This window comes from Lissotriton helveticus, chromosome 5_1 (genome assembly GCF_964261635.1).
Source record: "Lissotriton helveticus chromosome 5_1, aLisHel1.1, whole genome shotgun sequence".
Classification (NCBI taxonomy): Eukaryota; Metazoa; Chordata; class Amphibia; order Caudata; family Salamandridae; genus Lissotriton; species Lissotriton helveticus.
Genome location: NC_136065.1, coordinates 153104838 through 153117109, shown reverse-complemented (window position 1 = coordinate 153117109; position 12272 = coordinate 153104838).

The window sequence follows — 12272 nt, the reverse complement described above, 5'->3', positions numbered from 1 at the left end:
TGTATTTTGTTTATCATCAGACAACCACAGGAAGACTCATGTCTTTTCTTGACTTTCAGTTATCTGTCATTGAAAGTATCACTGCTACAGAAGCAGCAGCCTCCACTCCATATGTTCTGGAGGATGTGGCAAAGCTGCATGAGCAACACTTTCCTGATACAATTCCTGCAATACCCAAAAAGGAGCGACCATGTCATTGTTGTAGGTGTGCCGGATGCATAGAAAGAGGCAGGAGAATCATGTTTACTGTCCGAAGTGCCCATCTCAGTCAGCCTTGTGTTTTCGTACTTGCTTTATGTTGTGTCATACTAAAGCAAAGGATTGGGAAATTGACTGTGGTGGAGCTGCTGTTCGGTAAACCTTTCAATTGCTGTGAATAAACGCCTACCGTCTATGAGCCACTACTTCGCTAGGCAAGCAGGTGCATAATTTTAGTTCCTCCACTTCAGGAAATCATGGACTTTTCAACACCTTTATCTCTTCTCAGAATGAGGTGTGTGTTCTGTTTGCCAATTGACAAGTGCATTATAGTCCATACACTGCACATACTTGTGGACAGAAAATACGCCACACTGTCATGGAGTACCTTGTTTGGCAAAATGTTAAAGGCTTGTCTGAATTTTGAAGTGTTTGAGCTTCTGTATACGACACAAGGACCACCCTGATTGCCTTTGAGAATCAGAGTAAGTGTTATATGTCAAACAAATGTCCAATGGGACTTATTCACCAACACTCCTACTTGCTTTGAAAGTGTGCAAACTCAATTAGTAACTTTTGTAATAACCGGGGGCCATATTACCAAGAAAGTGTGATACATTATCGCCGCTTTTATCGGCAGGAAACTGCCACTAATGCAGCGATAATGGGCTTGATAATATGCCCTTGTGAATTCCCATTGAAGCCCAGGTTAACACCAGAACCTGGGCTTCTATGGGAATTCACAAGGGCCTATTATCAAGCCCATTATCACCGCTTTAGCAGCAGTTTCCTGCCGATAAAAGCAGCGATGATGGATCGCACTTTCTTGATAATATGGTCCCATGTTATTGAAAAGGGGTACAGAACACAATATTTGGTATGATGATTGTTTTCACATCTTTATTATAAGATGTGAAAAGAATCATCATACAAGATATTGTGTCCCGTACCCTTTTTCAATAACATTGGTTATGATGCAAGTTAGTAATTGAGTTTTCACCCTGTCAAAGTAAAAGTGTTGGTGAATGATTCCCACAGTACATTTGCTTGGCTTATTAGCTTAGGGAATTTAGTCAATATCCCCCAGCATGTTTGCATTATTCTCCAAGGTATATATGCTCACTCAGTTTGAGAAATTAGCCATGGGTAATACTCGAACTCTTCCCAACTTGGATCCACAAACTGTTAGGAGTTGGATATAGCACAGTGAGTGCGCTACAGGCACATGAAAGACATGACTTTGTGAGCCTCATGTGGCAGTCTGTCATGGAAGCCATTAGTAAAGGTTCACTAGGCATGCGTTCAGTGATGTTCAGAAAGAAGGAGGCAGTTACTTGACAGGTTGTAAAATGTAGTCAAACTTGTTACATCCTGTGGCGTTTCAATGTGAAGGGCCCTTGAATGGAGGCAATATATTGATTTGAGTGCACTGATCTATTTGATTGGGCCCATGGCTGGCGGTAGGAAAGTCTTGTGTATGGTGTATGAATGGAGCGTGAATGGGCCATAAAGCAGTTGTTGACGTGAAGTGGCAATATGGATCACCTTCACCTTATGGTTTCAATATTTAGATTCTTTGATAAAGTATTTGTGCTTTAAAGCCAGCATTTCTGGAGGTCCTAAAACCAACCATTGTAAGTGGTGGATTAACTTTAACAAATTAGTACCAAATTTATATTTGTGGGGGTAAGATGGCTTTTAGTAAGAACTCTGTTTTTTTACGTCATTAGTGGTAGCTGTGGATTTTGGGCCCTAGCTCAGCCATCACCTTTAGAAACCCCGCACTTTTTTAAAAAGTAGACAATGAGGGAAATACACTTGTGCATGAATTGTGTGGCTCTCATCAGGTTTTTTTTACCCAAAATTCCCTGCAAACCTCAAATTTTGATAACAAAATATGATTTTCCTCACATTTAAGTGATGGAAAGAGCCACAATATGTGAGGACCCAAAAACTTCCATCTTCCCAGCATTCCCTCAAGTATCGAGATAAAAATGGTTTCTCATTTGTGTGGGTGGCCCAAGTGCCCGTGACAGGGAAGTCCCCAAAACATATTATGGAGACATCAAAATGATCAATTGCAAAACTAATTCGATTTATGAGGGGCTTGCCTGCATTTTTGGTCTCGGGCTTGGCAGTGATCTAGGGACACCTTTCAAAACACAGACATTTATGAATACTAGACATCTTGGGGAGACCATGGAGGTGTGACTTGCGTAGATCCCCCAACATTTTCTTACCCAGAATCTCCTGCAAACCACAAATTTAGCTACAAAATAAACTTTTCTACATATTTAAGCAATGGAAAGTAATAGAATCTTTGGGGAACCACAAACTTTCATTCACCCAGTGTTCTCCCAAGTCTCCTGATAAAAATCGTACCTCACTTGTGGGAGTGGCCAAAGTGCCTGCAATAGGGAAGGGCCCAAAACCTATAGAAAATATACAAAATGATCAATCTCATAACTACCTGTTTTTACAAGGGGATTACCTGCGTTTTTGGTCCCAGGCTCGGCAGCAATCTAGGGAAACCTACCAAACTCAGACATTTCTGAAAACTAGACACTTGGCGGAGTCCATAGAGGTGTGGCTTGTGTAGCTCCCGCAATGTTTTCTTACACAAAATCCCCTCCAAACCTTAAATATAGCTACAAAATAAAACTTTCCACACATTTAAGTGATAGAAAGTTGCAGAATCTGCAGGGATCTACAAACGTTCATCCACCAAGAGTTCCCCTAAGTCTCCTGATAAAAATGGTACCTCACTTGTGTGGGTGGCCTAAGTGCCCGCGACAGGGAAGGGATGTGTCCAGGTAGGGTTTTGGGCATTTCCTGTCACAGCACTAGGCATCCCACACAAGTGAGGTACCATTTATATCGGGAGATAAAGCAGAACACAGACCAGTAGAACAAGTATTATTACCCATTCGCTTTTAATGCATTTCTGTCTTGCAAATGTAAGACGGTGTGTAAAATATAAGTCATTTTTAAAAATGCCCTCTAATTCACATGCTAGTATGGGCACCCACACATTTGGAGATGTGCAAATAACCACTGCTTCAAAACTCCCTATGTTGCTACCATTTTGGAAATACACAGGCTTCCTTGATACCTATTTTTCACTTTTTATATTTTAGCAAATTAATTGTTGTAGTGCCCAGTACACAATGAAATCCCATTGCAAGGGGCAGCTCAGTTATTGGCTTTCGTTACCTCGGGTTCTTGGTGAACCTACAAATCCTATACATCCCCAAAACCAGAAGGGTCCAGCAGATGTAAAGGTATATTGCTTTCACAATCTGCCATACTTAGAAGAAGTTACAAGTGAAAATTTAGGCACAAATCGCTGGGTTTTTTCAACTTGATTTTAATATTTGCTTTACTTTGTTACTTTCTATAGGAAAACCTTGAAAGATCTACACAAATGACCTCTTGCTGAATTAAGAATGTTGTCTACTTTTCAGAGCTGTCTGGCTTTCCAGGATCCATTATTGGTTTCACACTGATTTCTATCACTAACTACACGTAGGTTGAATGCTCAAAAAGTAGAAAATAGGCTATGTCCCACTAAAATGCCAATACTATGTAGAAAATGTTGGTTTTCTGACAAAGGTCTGCCTGTTCCTGAAAGCTGGGTAGATGGTGATTTTAGCATCATAAGCCCGTCCATTGATACCATTTGCAGGTAAAAAAACAGATGCTTTCTCCTGCAGCACTTTTTCCCATTTTTCTCCAAAAAAGCAAAATACAGGTGTATTTTGGCAAATTTCTCGGTCCCCTCCAGGGAAATTTGGAATCCATGGCTACGTTTACAATCCTCAAGAAATTGGGAAAAAAAGGATTAAAATTTGGCATAGATACCTTATGTGAAATAAAAGTTATGGAGCCCTAAGCACAACCTACCCCAAAACACCAAAGATGGCTCATCACTGAGGGGTTAATTCCTAGACTGATATAATAAAATATTAGGGTCATTATTTATATCAAAAATAATTTGTTATCTTGGTATAGCTTTAGTGACAGGTTTTAGGGACTTGTGCAGAGTACTATTTATTTTATACTGTGCTTTTAGTTATTATTTCAAACTTATCTACTCTTATGTTGTTTATGAAGATATTGAATGTACATTGCAGCATGGCGTACATTCTCCTGGTTTGTTTTTTAAGTTTAGGTGCAATTTGGGGTACAGATTGCTCCATTCATAGTTTTTGGTAGTTTTACTCTGTTTGTAATGCTTCTATACATTTATAAAGTGTAGGTTGGGTTCTGACTAGTGTGGATTTTAAAGCATTGTGCTACCCTTCCACTGCTGTGTTTGTTTTGGCTTCCTGTGCCATGGTGCTCTCATAGACATTCTACCATGATATATGGGATATATGGGTTGGCATCTGTGTTGAGGGCAATACAGTCTGTCAACCTAAGTGTCTTTGAAATAATCCATTAGAGGGCTTAGTTTGTCTTCGTTTGTTGGTGGAAAGGGCTTTCTATTAGTACAGTGTAGTGGTTAACTCCCTCTGTGACATGGACATATGCTACTGATATTGGTTTTTTTTAATCAAAGGTGAATTGGATGTTTATATCATATTCTACATTTAAGGCCTTATTTGGAGTTTTAGTGTCCGACGCCTGAAGAGCACAGCCACAGGTGTGGCTGCAGCGGTATTGCAGCGGTAGTGAGTACTTTTCCATATGTATCGATGCAGGTGTATTTCAACTGCATATGTGTTGAATGCACACCAATGCATGATACATATGGAAAACTACCACCAACCCATTGCTGGAATCCGGCCCATATGTGGGCAATCCTGGCAATGGGTATATGGTAAAAAAAGAACTTACCAGTATTTTGCCACAGACTGGGTCCTATTCTTTGGGTTGAAGATGCTGCTGTGAAGGAGGGACCAGGAGAAAGGGAACCATATCAACTGATGCTGGAAGGACCAGGAAAGCAGGGTGTATGCACCCAAAATTATTCGTTTCTGCTTACCTTTAGACGGCGGTCCCACTGCCACGGTCAGCTTGTGGAAAAGCCAGATCATTATACAGAGGGTGGCATAGCTCCTCTGTACCGCTCTATCGCAGTTGCTTTCCCCAAACTGCAGGCCCAGCGGTCAGAGGTGTGCTGGTAGTGTCAGCTGTTCTGCCGCTGTATTTGCAAAGACAATCAAACCAACTCATAGTGCAGTGGTTGGACCGCCGAGCTCACTGCGCTTGGACCATGGGTACGGCAGTCCATGGACTGCCGAAATAGTTATAAGGCTCAGATTGTTGGAGGTGTCTCCATATGCTTTGACTGAAATGATTGTATGGCAGTGTGAGGGTCAGTTTTAAATGTAGTCTGAATCATGACTAGTTCAAAGTAATGATACTTTTTTTGTGAGTAGTAGTTGTTTGGTTTTATGCTTAATGTGGTTAAAGAGTTCGTAGTAAGTAGTGTCTTGTGTATATGGTAGTGGGCATTATATAATATGATATTTGTGTTTTGATAATCACCGTGTATGGTGTATCAATGAGTGAAGGATGTGGGGGACATTTTGAAGGTCCCATCCATCATCCAGGTTTAACAATGCCTTAGTTTTAGTAAGCTATTTGCTGTAGAGAATATTAGAATTAATTTCTCATTGTTTAGGTTGTCATATAAAAGGAAAAGTTCCTCATTATGGGCCCGATTCACAGAACTAACTTAAGACAAAATCCTAAACTTACTACTTTTGGTATTCACAGAAGTTAGGATTTTGTCTTAAGTTTGTCTTAAAACAGACTTAAGACAGACTTAAGTTAGGATTTTGTCTTAAGTCTGTCTTAAGTCTGTCTTAAGACAAACTTAAGACAAAATCCTAACTTCTGTGAATACCAAAAGTAGTAAGTTTAGGATTTTGTCTTAAGTTAGTTCTGTGAATCGGGCCCATAGTGTCATTAGTAAATGGTCAGGTATTTCTGTTTTGGTATATTCTAGGAGCAGGAGGAGTTTCGCTGGTGGCTTTCTTCGTTAGTGCATATTAACATTTTAAAATTACCGTAGGTAGTAGTTGCCCTGTGATGTGCTTGGGGACTTTAAACACTATCATTTAGGACTTTGGTTGTGGGTCCCTGAGAGCTAGTACTTGCCTCTCTTTTATACTGCACTACCTCCCTTTCATCTATTTCTGTCAAATTTGGAGGGTGGCTGTCTTCTCTTACATGAATTACAACATCATCTTTTGTAGTGGCACTCTTAGCATGTATTAGAATAATATTTGGTACATTTTCAATTCACATTTTCTGTTGATGATGAATTTTCTTGATCACAAGTGTAACCTATGTGACTTAGTAATTTCTTTCCTCTCTGGGATGTTATATATATTTGGCTTGCTGTGTCACTGTATCTGGAAGTAGTGTAATAGTATAAATAAATAACATTTTGTAATTTGTTATTCACATATAAAAGTTTGCGACTACCTCTGTTTTTTATACTTACAGCTTACTTTGCAGCTTTTCCGTTGAAGGGTGTTGCAATGTGGAGCAGGTGCTTCCCTTTCTCTCGGAAGGGAAAAAAGTGATAGTTGAATATTAAATGTTTATTTGGTGGTAGTTTGTGGAGGATGTGGTCATTAGGTTTATTTTTACTTGCTACTGTGCTGAGTTTATATCTTTTAATAATTTCTTTATGCTTTTTTGATATTTTTTTGCTAGTTTGTGCTAGTTGTTTTTCTTGCAGCTTATCACTTTTTGAAGTTGTACTACTTTCTGTTAGGAATTATATATAAAGAGATAGAAGTTGAGAGTGTTTTATTAATTATTTGATACTTTTCATATTTAAGTTCATTTATGACTTAGTTTTAGTTTAAATATAATTGTACTTATTTGGTTAGGTAATTGTTGAATTCTGTGTAGTTTTTTTTTCTTTATGGGTCTGGTTAGAGAATCCAGCAGAGTTTCCACTTCTTGCAGTGTTTGTCATTTTAGAAGTATTGAGCTGGTAAAATTATTGTGACTTTAATATTGTATATACAATTGTTTGTCTAATTGTATTGGTTAAGGTTGTTTATAGTTTGATTTTATTGGCTTGTTTAGCTGTAATTTGAATTTTTTTTATCAGTTATGACCTATGTTGAATGCACATTTTATTGTTATTTATTTTTTTGTGTTCAAATCGTTTTTATTAAGCAAGGAAAGTAAAAGAGGAAAAATAAAATAAGGTACAAACATCAAAACATACATACATGAGTCACTCCATATTCAGGTAAATAAAATAAAGTAATGTGGAACAATACGAAATACAAAATGTATATGTAGGACATAAAGGATCAAGTTTGAGTCCACCTAGCACGTATAAGACAGATGGCAGAGCTATGATTAAAGTACATATATGATCTAGCATTAAAAGCGCAATGAAATATACAATGTAGAACGTCTGTAATCAGAGTGGTAGTTTTTAGTATAAGGATTATATCTGTTAAGCCACCTCATGGGAGTCCTTAGAGCGAGCATATGCTGGTTAAAGGAAAAGAAAACAATAACAATAGCATAACATAACATATACTGTGTTTCATCAGGTGTAGTCTTAGTGAGTAAGATATGGTGGTGCAATGCATACGGCGTTGCAATGTGCCTCTACTCCAGGTGTTGATGCCATAGGTGTCAGTCTGGTTTACTGTATAGGTTTACAATAGGAAGTTACAGTAGTGCCCTTGTTACGTAGATCAGTGTTGAGGAGATTGTCAGGTAGGCAGACAGAATAGTAAGCTATCACGGTGGTTCAAACGAGAAGGAAGAAGCATCAAGTGCATTCCACAATTTTTTGTTGGATACACGCCATGGGGAAGAGTGTAAAGCAGGGTTATCAGACCCTCTGATGCATGACACCCATTCTTTCCATTGTTTGAATGAGACCTCTGAGGTACTTTTCCAATTGCACAGGACAACTTTGCACGCTAGCGTGAGTAGCATGTCAAGAAGTTGGTGGTCGTGGTCCCTTGCAAGTGTTGGCTCGATGGCACCTAGTAAAACATAAATAAATTCTCTCGGTGGTTTAATCTTAAATATGTGTTCAATGCAGTCAAAGACGTCGGACCAGTATTTTTGTAGTAAGGGGCAATGGAAGAGCATGTGTGGTAGATCCCCGTCAGCTAGGGAACAATTCCAGCATGTAGGGGTGTCTCTCAATTTCAATTTGAATAATCTTTTGGGGGTCCAGAAAACTCTGTTGATCAGCATGTACTTGGTTTGTTAGAGAATCGGAGAGACTTTATGTGTAAGAGCTGAAGCATGAATTTTATCCCAATCAAGGTCTATTCCTGTGTTATTAGGTTCCTCTTCCCATTTAAGTTCGCTTCTTCTATGGGCTTTGCCTAGCGTTGGCAAAAGCATTTTATAAGCTTTCAAGACAAAGTGACTTGTGTATTGTAGGCGTGGGAGTGTTGCTTTCAGCCAAGGGTCTGAGGGTGCAAACGAGCGGGTGGACAAGGCCGATTTTAATTTCAGAAAAGCGTAAAAGTTTATTGGCTGAAGGCTATATTTAGCTTGGATCGTAGAGTACGGTAGTGGTAGGACCTACCAGTGGGGTTTTGTAGTCTCCATGTATCTATCATGTTAAATCTAGTGCAGCATCTGGTAAAATCTTTATGGGCTTTGTTGGGTCGGAAGTTACATTTAGAATCCCTGTCTAGGGTGGGGTCTAGCGGGAGGTTGAAAGCACCTGCGAGGATATGGATTGCTGTGTCTGGAATGGTTTCCAGTTGCTTTGTTAATCCTGACCAGAAGGAAGGTTCGTATGAGTTAGGGGCATATACGTTTGTGATGTAAAACTCTGTGTCATCTTTAATTAATTTCGCCATAACCCATCTACCTTTTGAATCTACTGAGGAAGAAACTAAATCTATGTTGGCCTTCTTTGCTATTAGTATTACGACCCCATTTTTCTTACCAATGGCCTCAGGTCCCACAAATTCTGTATAGAATTTGTTACGTAATGTATGGAAGTGTTTAGCCTCTAGCTTCGTTTCCTGTAGTAAGTCTATGTCTCCTTTCTGCCTGTGTAGGCAGTCTTATATTTTCTGTCTTTTAATCGGTTGATTTAAGCCTTTCACATTTAATGAGAGAATTTTAAGATTTCCTACTCTCGTTGACCCTATAGGTGTGTCAATGGAGGCCGCCATCATGTAACACAGGCAGATCTTGTAGGAGAAGAGATTAAACCCAGCAGCCTACCATACATTGCAGCTAAGGAGCCCCACACTAGGAGTAGGGTATCGGTCTTGATTTCCATTGACAAGACCACAACCACATTATCTACGTGAGGTAGTCCGAACTATATTAGTAGGTGAATTGTTTGTGTGCAGAGCACCTGTATTAATGTGTAGATACTGGCATTAGAGTATGCAAGAGCACTAGTAGATTCGTGAAACACAGTAAAAAGTATCGCAAAAAATAAAGAGAGTGTAAAAGAAAGCAACACGCAACATTCCCATCCCATCCCCTGTCCCTGGGCCCTCCCCCCAACCCCCACCCTCTCCCTCAACCCTCCTTTCCCACCCCAAATGTAGAAAACAAACATGGCGACTCGGGAACGACCACGAGACCGCCTCCAATCAACTCACTGTACCAAATTACTTTTAGGAACTGCACTTACATTACTGAACATGAGAGAAGCAAAAGGAACCCTTGAAGAGCCTCTTCAAGGAGCCAATATTTGAAACTTGTCAACAGACTTCTAGACAAACCACTTATATGTGTCAGGTATATCTGTACTAACTTGCAGGCAAACCATACTTTAACTCAATAAGATTTGCAATGTTCATACAAACGTTAGAGCAGAACCGAGAGTACTGTCTAGCAATGGAAAAACACAATGTGAACACAGTAGCTTGGGCTTAGCAGATAGTGATCAGAGTTGAAGGACCAGAACACAGGACGAAGACAACTGTGTGTAGCATATATGCAACTGATTTCGGGGAACTGGAGACCAGAGTACATGAGGATAGTGTAGAGTCAGTGTTATTTCGAGTTCTCAGATTCCCGTGGCAGGTGATCACTTGTATTCAGGTGCAGTCACCCCCACCAGCTCCGGTGAGGAAACTTCCATGTTTCTGTCGTTTTGGTTATATATTAGGCGTCTGAGCTTTTGTGGGTCAGAGAAAACATGGGTTGCACCGTTAATTGTCACTTTAAATTTCGCAGGGCCAATGAATCCATATTGGTGACCCAATGACTTCAGTGGCGGTCTCAGCGCCAGGAATGCTTTCCTGATGTCCATAGTCTCTTTACTATAGTCCTGCGATATGTATATTTTGTGACCTTTCCATAGAACATGGTTATGTTTACGGATAAATGTAAGGATTTGTTCGACGTGTTGGAACCTCAGTGGTTTACATATAATCGCTCTTGGGCCTTTTTGGTCTTTTGATAGTCTCCCAGGAACTCTGTGCGCCCTGTCGAACTCCAGTGGCTGGGCAAAAGTGAGGTTCGTGGCCTGTGTAAACCATTGCTCGAGAAAGGCTACGCATGTGCCATGGGATTCTTCCGAATTCTCTGGAATACCAAAAATTCTCAGGTTCCCCCTCCTGTTTCTATCTTCCAATTCCGCCAGCTTTCTGGAGAAGTGGTCAGAGCACAGGGTGAGATTTTCAATAGCTCCGCAGGTTTTGTTTTCAGTATCCTCCAACTTACTTATTCTACTCTCAGTTTCTGTCAGCCTAGAGTTGATATCTCTAATATCTTGTCTGACTGCAACTACTTCCTCTTTAGTGGATTTGGCCAGGTCCTTGACTTCTTCTAGCCTGCTTAGAATGAGTTCCATAGCTTCGCCAAATTCTTTCTTCCCCTTGAAAGGTGAAAGCGGCAATGGTGGTTCTGCTTTCAACCGCTTAGAAGTCTTCCCGTTTTCTTTGTCTCCCATTTTAAGGACAAGGTGATGGGAAGACGTTTGGTTCTATATCACTCTTGTATGTTACCTGGCCCCAATTCACTAGTATTTCTTAGCGTTACAACATCCAGCAGTGTCCTTACCAGTCGTATTGGCACATGTAGGACCCTGCAGTTCTCGTTTTATGCTCCAGATGTGGAGGTCAGGTCAGGAGACGCGTGACGAGTACTGCGCAGTTATTCAGCTCTCGTGTTTAGACTTAAGGGTGCTACAACATTAGCCGCCATTTTGTAAGAACCTCGTGTATGGCGACTCCACCCCCGGGGCCTTTTTGGCAGAGGTAGCTTCAAGCAGCCTTCGGGAGTCGATTCAGATTCTCGCGCAGGTTCTAGCGCAAGGAACACACAGCGTTGTCTTCATTATTTACTAGTTCTCTTATTGACAGAGTCTGGAAGATGTATTACGGTTCATTGAGCAGAGATCATGCAAGCATTGAGCCTTCATTGGATATTGTCTCCATTACCTCAATTTCTAGTCTGTTCTCGTTGCCTTGAATGCTTTTGAATGTGTGGCATAACTTTGGTGCAGTGTTTGAGCTACCAGCCGCAAGTTATCACTCTTGTATGTTACCTGGCCCCAATTCACTAGTATTTCTTAGCATTACAACATCCAGCAGTGTCCTTACCAGTCGTATTGGCACATGTAGGACCCTGCAGTGCTCATTTTATGCTCCAGATGTGGAGGTCAGGTCAGGAGACGCGTGACGAGTACTGTGCAGTTATTCAGCTCTCGTGTTTAGCCTTAAGGGTGCTACAACATTAGCCGCCATTTTGTAAGAGCCTCGTGTATGGCGACTCCTCCCCCGGGGCCTTGTTTGGCAGAGGTAGCTTCAAGCAGCCTTCGGGAGTCTATTCAGATTCTCGCGCAGGTTCTAGCGCAAGGAACACACAGCGTTGTCTTCATTATTTACTAGTTCTCTTGTTGACAGAGTCTGGAAGATGTATTACGGTTCATTGAGCAGAGATCATGCAAGCATTGAGCCTTCATTGGATATTGTCTCCATTACCTCAATTTCTAGTCTGTTCTCGTTGCCTTGAATGCTTTTGAATGTGTGGCGTGACTTTGGTGCAGTGTTTGAGCTACCAGCCGCAAGTTACAAGTGACCCACTAATGACTCCATGGGTTAATAGTATTGGCAAACTTAGACCATTGTTCAGCCTCCCCAAGTCAT